Below are 7,081 nucleotides of genomic sequence, written 5' to 3'. Positions count from 1 at the left end.
GGCATTCCTGTGAGAATTCCATGAATAAGGAGCATGAGGAGCAACAAGTGCACGTGTTGTCTGATGCAACGCTTGCTGTCGTTGAGTTCACTCAATCTCCTGGGCCAAGTGAGTGTCAGTCACACGGCTGCGCTTGCAGGGCATAAGCAATAAAAAAAACACTCCATCATGCATATCTTCTATATGTGGAAGCCACGCTGGTGTTTTGTCGCTCGTGGCGTCAGTGAGTGAGCTGCACATGCTCATCTGTCACGAGGTAATGAGGCGTTCAGGTGACAAAGTTGACCTGAAAATGATGACAAAGGTGACTCCTTAGCTACAGTATGACTCAAGGAACTGACGTTATACTGCATTTTTCACACACACACATTGGAATGATTATTGATTATGTGTGAGGTTTAAATGGCGTGCACATGTTACACTTCCAGACATGCATGCGCAACAGTCAACTAATCAATGCATTGCTTGGTTTTCAGAAAGCACAGGTCTGGGGGGGCTTCTCCTTTCACTATTCGTCTTATCTTGCATATAAAATATCAGTGCAAAGCCAGCCGACTCATAAGTCACGCATTCAAACTGAAGCAGTATTGACAGGAGCAACCTGCTGTTTTTAAGAACCTACTATAAAAACATCCGAGTCAAAAATCCTCTTCATAACAGGACTGTGCTGCTGTTTTTAGGAACCAACTCCAAAAAGCACGAGTCAAAGATCCTCTATGTGATTGTAGCATACTGCTGTTATTTAGGGACCTGATGCAATACTCTAGTCAAAGATCCTCGAGGTAACAGGAGTGCTCTGCTGTTTTAGCAACCTACGGTACTGCAAAACACGAGTCAAAGATTCTCTATATAACAAAAAATCCAAGTCAGAAATCTTCTATAGAACACGAGCCCGCTGCTGTTTTTAAGTACCCACTGCAAAACACTAGCTAGTCCAAGATCCTCGATATGACAGGAGCACTCAGCTGTTTTTAAGGATCACCTAAAAAAATGCCGGTCAAAGATCCTTCCTGTGACATGAGAGCTCTGCTGTTTTTAAGAACGTGCTGCAAAAAACACAAGTCTAAGATCCTCTCCTGCAGGGGTCACCAACCCATCGATTGTGAACGACAAGTCATCTTTGGGACTTTGAACCTACTATTTAAAAAAAAAGGCAGGTCAAAGATCCTCTATATGACATAAGCGCTCTGCTGTTTTTAAGGGCCTTCTGAAAAAAACACTAGTCGTAAATTTAGGAGAATAAAGTCATAAATTTACAAGCAAAAAATGTATAAATTTAAGAGAATAAATTTACGAGAATATGACTTTACAACTTTATCCTTGTAAATTTACAAAAAAAGCGTAAATTTACGAGAAAAAAAAGCGTTCATTTTTTGAGAACAAAGATGTAAATTTACGAGAAAAAAACATAAATTTACGAGAAAAAACTTTGTGATATTAAGTCAGCCCAAGGCCAAAGGTCACATAAGTCCCCAATTTTCATAGCTGTCTCAGGCAATGCCTGTTACAACGGAGTATTAAAATAATCTGAGGATAAATTTACGAGAATAAAAATCGAAAATTTAGGAGAATAAAGTCATAAATTTACAAGCAAAAAATGTATACATTTAAGAGAATAAATTTACGAGAATAAAGACTTTGCAACTTTATCCTTGTAAATTTACGAGGAAAAAAGTCGTAAATTTACGAGAATAAAGCCGTAAATTTATATCTTTATTCTTGGAAATTTAGGACTTTATTCTCAGAAATTTACGACTTTTTTTCGTAATAGTCATAATATTACCTTTGCCTGAGGCCTAAGGTCACAAAAGTCCCCAATTTTCATAGCTGTCTCAGCCTGTTACGACGGAGTATTAAAATAATCTGAGATTTCGAGAAAATTTACAAGAATAAAGTCGTAAATTTACAAGCAAAAAAGTCATACATTTATTAAAATGAAGCCGTAAATTCATGAGAAAAACTTGTAAATTTAGGAGAATAAAAGTGGTAAATTTAGGAGAAAAGAGTCATGAATTTACAAGCAAAAAATTAAGAAATTTAAGAGAATAAATTTACAAGAATACGACTTTACGACTTTATTCTTGTAAATTTACGAGAAAAAAATCATACATTTATGACTTCATTCTTGTAAATTTATGACTTTATTCTTGTAATTGTATGACTTTATTTTCGTAATTGACGACTTTATTCTCGGAAATGCACAACTTTTTTTCTTGTAAATTTCCAAGATGGTTCCAAGGGGTCACCAACCCATCGATTGTGAACTAAAAGTCCATCTTTGCCGGTCGATGGCGAGAATATTGGAAAGAAAAACACATTATAAGATCAGCACCCACGCCTCCCGGAGAGTGACCGACAGGCACGCATTTTGACGACCGAACACGCCCGTACGCCTCGCCGCCCTCCAGGCATGCAACCCCAAGCTCCAGCCAGGAGCCCAGACCAGAACCCGGTACCGGCGCACGCACGCCTGCTCTCCTCGCCTCACAACAAGCGTTCAGCGACAAGACAAAGAGAAAATTTGACATCATCATCATCATCTCCGCCGTCAGGGGAAATTACATTTTCTAAATAAATATTAATATTTGTCTTATAAGTACATTTTCTGAATGATTCCCATGTTTTTTTTGTGTTTTCTAAACTTTTGTTTCAGAAAAAATGTCTTTTTGCACATTTCCTCATCAAACACAGGACACGAACCTGAGATGAGGCTGTGATCTGAATCACCATGAAGCTTGGCCTCGATGCAAGTGGGCTGTAACGTCCCAGACGCGAAGAAACAGCAAATGAAACACACACACACACACACACACACACACACACAGCAGAAGTTCCCTCAACCTTGAGCAGAGATCCATACGGTGGGAGAACCAAAGAAGTATGGATTGGTGCAAGACAAATGGATCGGGCTCTTTATCAGAAGCAAGCAGAGCGATGAGATAAAGTGTGTTCTTTGTTTGTCTTGTCACACGTCAAACCTCTCTTACTCCTCCCCCTCCCCCTCCTGGGATTTACCTGCTTTCTTTCATGACCTCCAAAAATCTCCTTCACAGGTTCCCTTCTTCATCTTGGGGGGGCGTGGGGCGGCGCTCTCACAGCTATAACACAACACAACAAATGTGGGTTGTATTCATCGCATTTATTGACTACAGGATGACAGTATGGGGACTCCTGTCAACACACATCCAGCTTGGTGACCAGCAACGCTGTTCCCATAAAATGGACACATGGGCCATTATTTTTCAATTCAAAAAATGCATTTATTGATTTTAAAGGAAAACAAAAGGAGGGCGACTCCAGGTCCAGCCTGAGAGCTATAACTTCTAAGAAATAATGCAATACAACAAAGGAGTGAGCAGAAAACACTGTTCCCATTTAATGCAGCAATGACAATAAATGCATTTATTGATGAAAAAGTCAAAACAAAGACACACAAAATGACAGGATGGTGACTTCTGTCAACACACCTTTAACTCACAGTGCAATCTGCTAACTGTAACTTAACAGAAATCACGCAAATGAGTGACCACAAACACCATTTTCCATTAAATGCAAGAACATGTGCATTGGAAAGTGACAGGATGGTTGCTCCTGTCAACACACCTTTAACCGGAGAACTGTAACTCAGCAGAAATAATGCAATACAACAAAGGAGTGACCACACACACTTTTTTCCATTAAACACAGGAACGGGTGCATTGGAAAGTGACAGGATGGTTGCTCCTGTCGACACACCTTTAATGGTAATGGTAATGGTAACACCTTGAACTCACGGTGCCACCGGAGAGCTGTAACTTAACACAAATAATGCAGCAATGGTCAGTTGATTTTTCAATTTATTGACTAAAAGCAGCACTGCTCCCATGAAATTCAAAGGAAAGAGACATTTATGGCTTTAAAAGTGGAAAATTTGGACTAACATGACTCATTGTACGATCCGGTAAAAAATGTTTCCAAATACGTGCAAGGTGGGGTCATCAGTGAGTGTGGAACAGGTTGTAAAAGGACGGGACGGGCCCGAGCTGAGGCTGCAAGTCAGAGTGGTGCTGAAGGCTACGCGGCAGACCCGTTTATCAGGAAGTACTTGGGCTGGTTGAAGACAACACGGCAAAGCAATCATCTGCAAGTATCAGGACTCACATGAAAGCCATCGCACTAATCGCAGCGCCCATTTCACCATTCCTCCACTTTCTCACGCACACGCGCACGCGCACGCACACGCACACGCCTGCGACACCTGGGAAAGAAAACAAGATTGCGAGGAAGTCATCTTGGAAAAATGCTCCGGAATGCTTCTTCTTCTTTTCATTGCTCCCTCTGACTCCAACGTCATTCCGCCACCTGCCGTACAAACGATGCGTTTGATTTTTACACGTGTATTCTGTGAAAGCACATTCTGATCACATGACTTCACTGTGAAGTGCAAGGGCACAGGGTCATTTTGCAATTATTTGTTGCAATTTTACATTGGCTTTTCATGACAGTTTTTCACTGTGAAATCCCGCTCAGATTTTACAGCGTTTATTTTATCCAAACATTTTATTCTCATCAAGATTAAAAATCAATCAATAATCTACGCCTATTTATAGATTTAAATATTTCACGGAAATAATAAAAACACTTTTAAAAAGGAACATAAAACATTGATAATAATAACACTATTTATTATTATTGATACTATTATTTGCATATCAATATGATATTCGTATTATATATTGATATGAATATTACATGCATACATATATACTATATTATATACTATTATTATACTATATACTACAATATATACTATATTTAATATTTATAGCACATATATAATCCGATAATGCCAATAATTAATGAGAATTATACAAAGTATACATTACATAGTAATAATAATATTTATTATCCATCCATTTTCTATGCCGCTTCTCCTCTCTAGGGTTGTGGGGGCATGCTGGAGCCTATCCCAGCTGACTTCTGGCAACAGGCGGGGTACACCCTGGACTGGTCGCCAGCCAATCGCAGGGCATATTTGTTATTATTGGTACAATTATTATTCTCATATTAATATTACATAAATACCCCTAATAATTATTAATATTTATACTATACAAAATACCATCATAATTAATGAAAATTATACGCAGTATACAGCACACACAAATAATACCAATAATATTAGTATTACTATTATTATCAATTATAATTATAAGGATTTTATATGATATAACTGGAATATTTCAATGAATTAATGATACAATAATAGTAATAATAACAATACAATGTTTTATTATTCTTGATATGTTTGTATAATAATAACTATTATTATCTTTATTTTGTATTTGACTTTTTCAAACTTTTTGCAGAAGCGTTTGAAAGGCCCTATATTGTAATTTTTATTATTTCAGTAAAAAAATATTTAATAATGACAACAACAACAACAACAACAATAATAATAATAATAATAAGATGAATGGCTATTAATATGATTACAAAGTGCAATTAAAAAGTGCCGTGATGGTTTCCATTTGTCTTACCGTGCATCCACTGGAGGCAACACAGCTTTATTGTGTATTATTTTTCAAAAGAAGCGTGCACATGCATGTGTGTGTGTGTGTGTGTGTGTTTGAGATGGCAGTGATGCAACCAGCAGGTGTGTTGTGGTTTTTATCGTGTCTGCCTGCTGCAGGGATTCTCCCTGCCTGATTGAGCAATTGTTTATTTGGCGACGCTGCGGCGCATCAAACACGTCCAAATGGTGTGTTTACAATTTACAGTCAAACCTTTCCCATGAGATTGTGACATCATGCGGGGGCCAACAAGGTCAAGCAGAGAACAGGAAGGGCGTACTTGGTGCACGGCCATATGAAAGGAAATCCAACATGTGCACACAAGACCCGTTTCAGCCACCCTGCTTGCTTTCTGTCTTTCTATGCAGCACCTGACTGAGGAATCTCTTTGCTGGAAGCAAAGCTTTGATTCGTGCTTTACACGTCACACTTGGAAGATAAAAAGACGTGCACAGGAAGAGCAGAAAAGCTTGGCTCGCCTCAGAGGACACCGTGTTACTTTCTGCTTCATTTACCATCTCATCAACATCTTTACAACCATTTCATTCATGTCTTGCACAATCGTTGTGCACAAACACTCATCTACAAATCAATTGTCATGTCAATGTACGACAGTGGTGTGAAGTGTTGGCTTCCTTCCGGATTTCTTCTTCTCTAGCATGTTTGTCACACTTAAATGTTTCAGATCATCAAACAAATGTAAATATTAGTCAATGACAACACAACTCAACACAAAATGCTGTTTTTTTAAATGAAACTTTTTATTATTAAGAGAGAAAAACAATCCAAAGCTACATGGTCCTGTGTGGAAAAGTGATGTGAACTTAACTGAGATGAATTGAGATCTATCAGTGTGGAAAAGGTTATAAAGCCATTTCTAAAGCTTTGGGACTCCAGCCAACCACAGTGAGAGCCATTATCCACAAATGGCCAAAACATGGAACAGTGGTGAACCTTCCCAGAAGTGGCTGGCCAACCAAAATGACCCCAAGAGCACAGCCACGACTCATCTGAGAGGTCACAAAAGACCCCACAACAACATCCAAAGAACTGCAGGTCTCACTTGCCTCAGTTAAGGTCAGTGGGCCTCATTCACAAACATCTTCTTAAAAGTCTTCTTAAGAAGTGTACTTAAGAAGGCGCGGGTTGGAAACTGCGCCGCATTCACGACACGTTCTTAAGTAGGGATAATCGTTCGCTGCGATGCCCGTGCATGTGAGGCCTAATTTGCATAGGTCACCGCCTATTATTTCCCATACAAGGTAAAAAATGTGCGGTGCGCAACAGGCAGCTGGAGGCGGAGATGGCAACGCGCAAGGGCAAGACTGAGGAGCAGCTGGACAACAAACGAAAGAAAAAGTTCAATTGTACTGAAATAGAGGTGCTTTTACAAGGAGTGAGCGAACACAAGACCACCTTATTTTCACGTGTATCCACCCGTCATCAGGCCATCCAAAAAGAGTCGGCATGGAGCACCATTGCAGGAAACATAAATGCCGTTTCCACGGAGAAACGCGCCACCGCAGAGG

The sequence above is a fragment of the Dunckerocampus dactyliophorus genome, chromosome 10, assembly GCF_027744805.1.
Source record: "Dunckerocampus dactyliophorus isolate RoL2022-P2 chromosome 10, RoL_Ddac_1.1, whole genome shotgun sequence".
Taxonomy (NCBI): Eukaryota; Metazoa; Chordata; class Actinopteri; order Syngnathiformes; family Syngnathidae; genus Dunckerocampus; species Dunckerocampus dactyliophorus.
Note: the sequence above shows the minus strand (reverse complement) of the source record.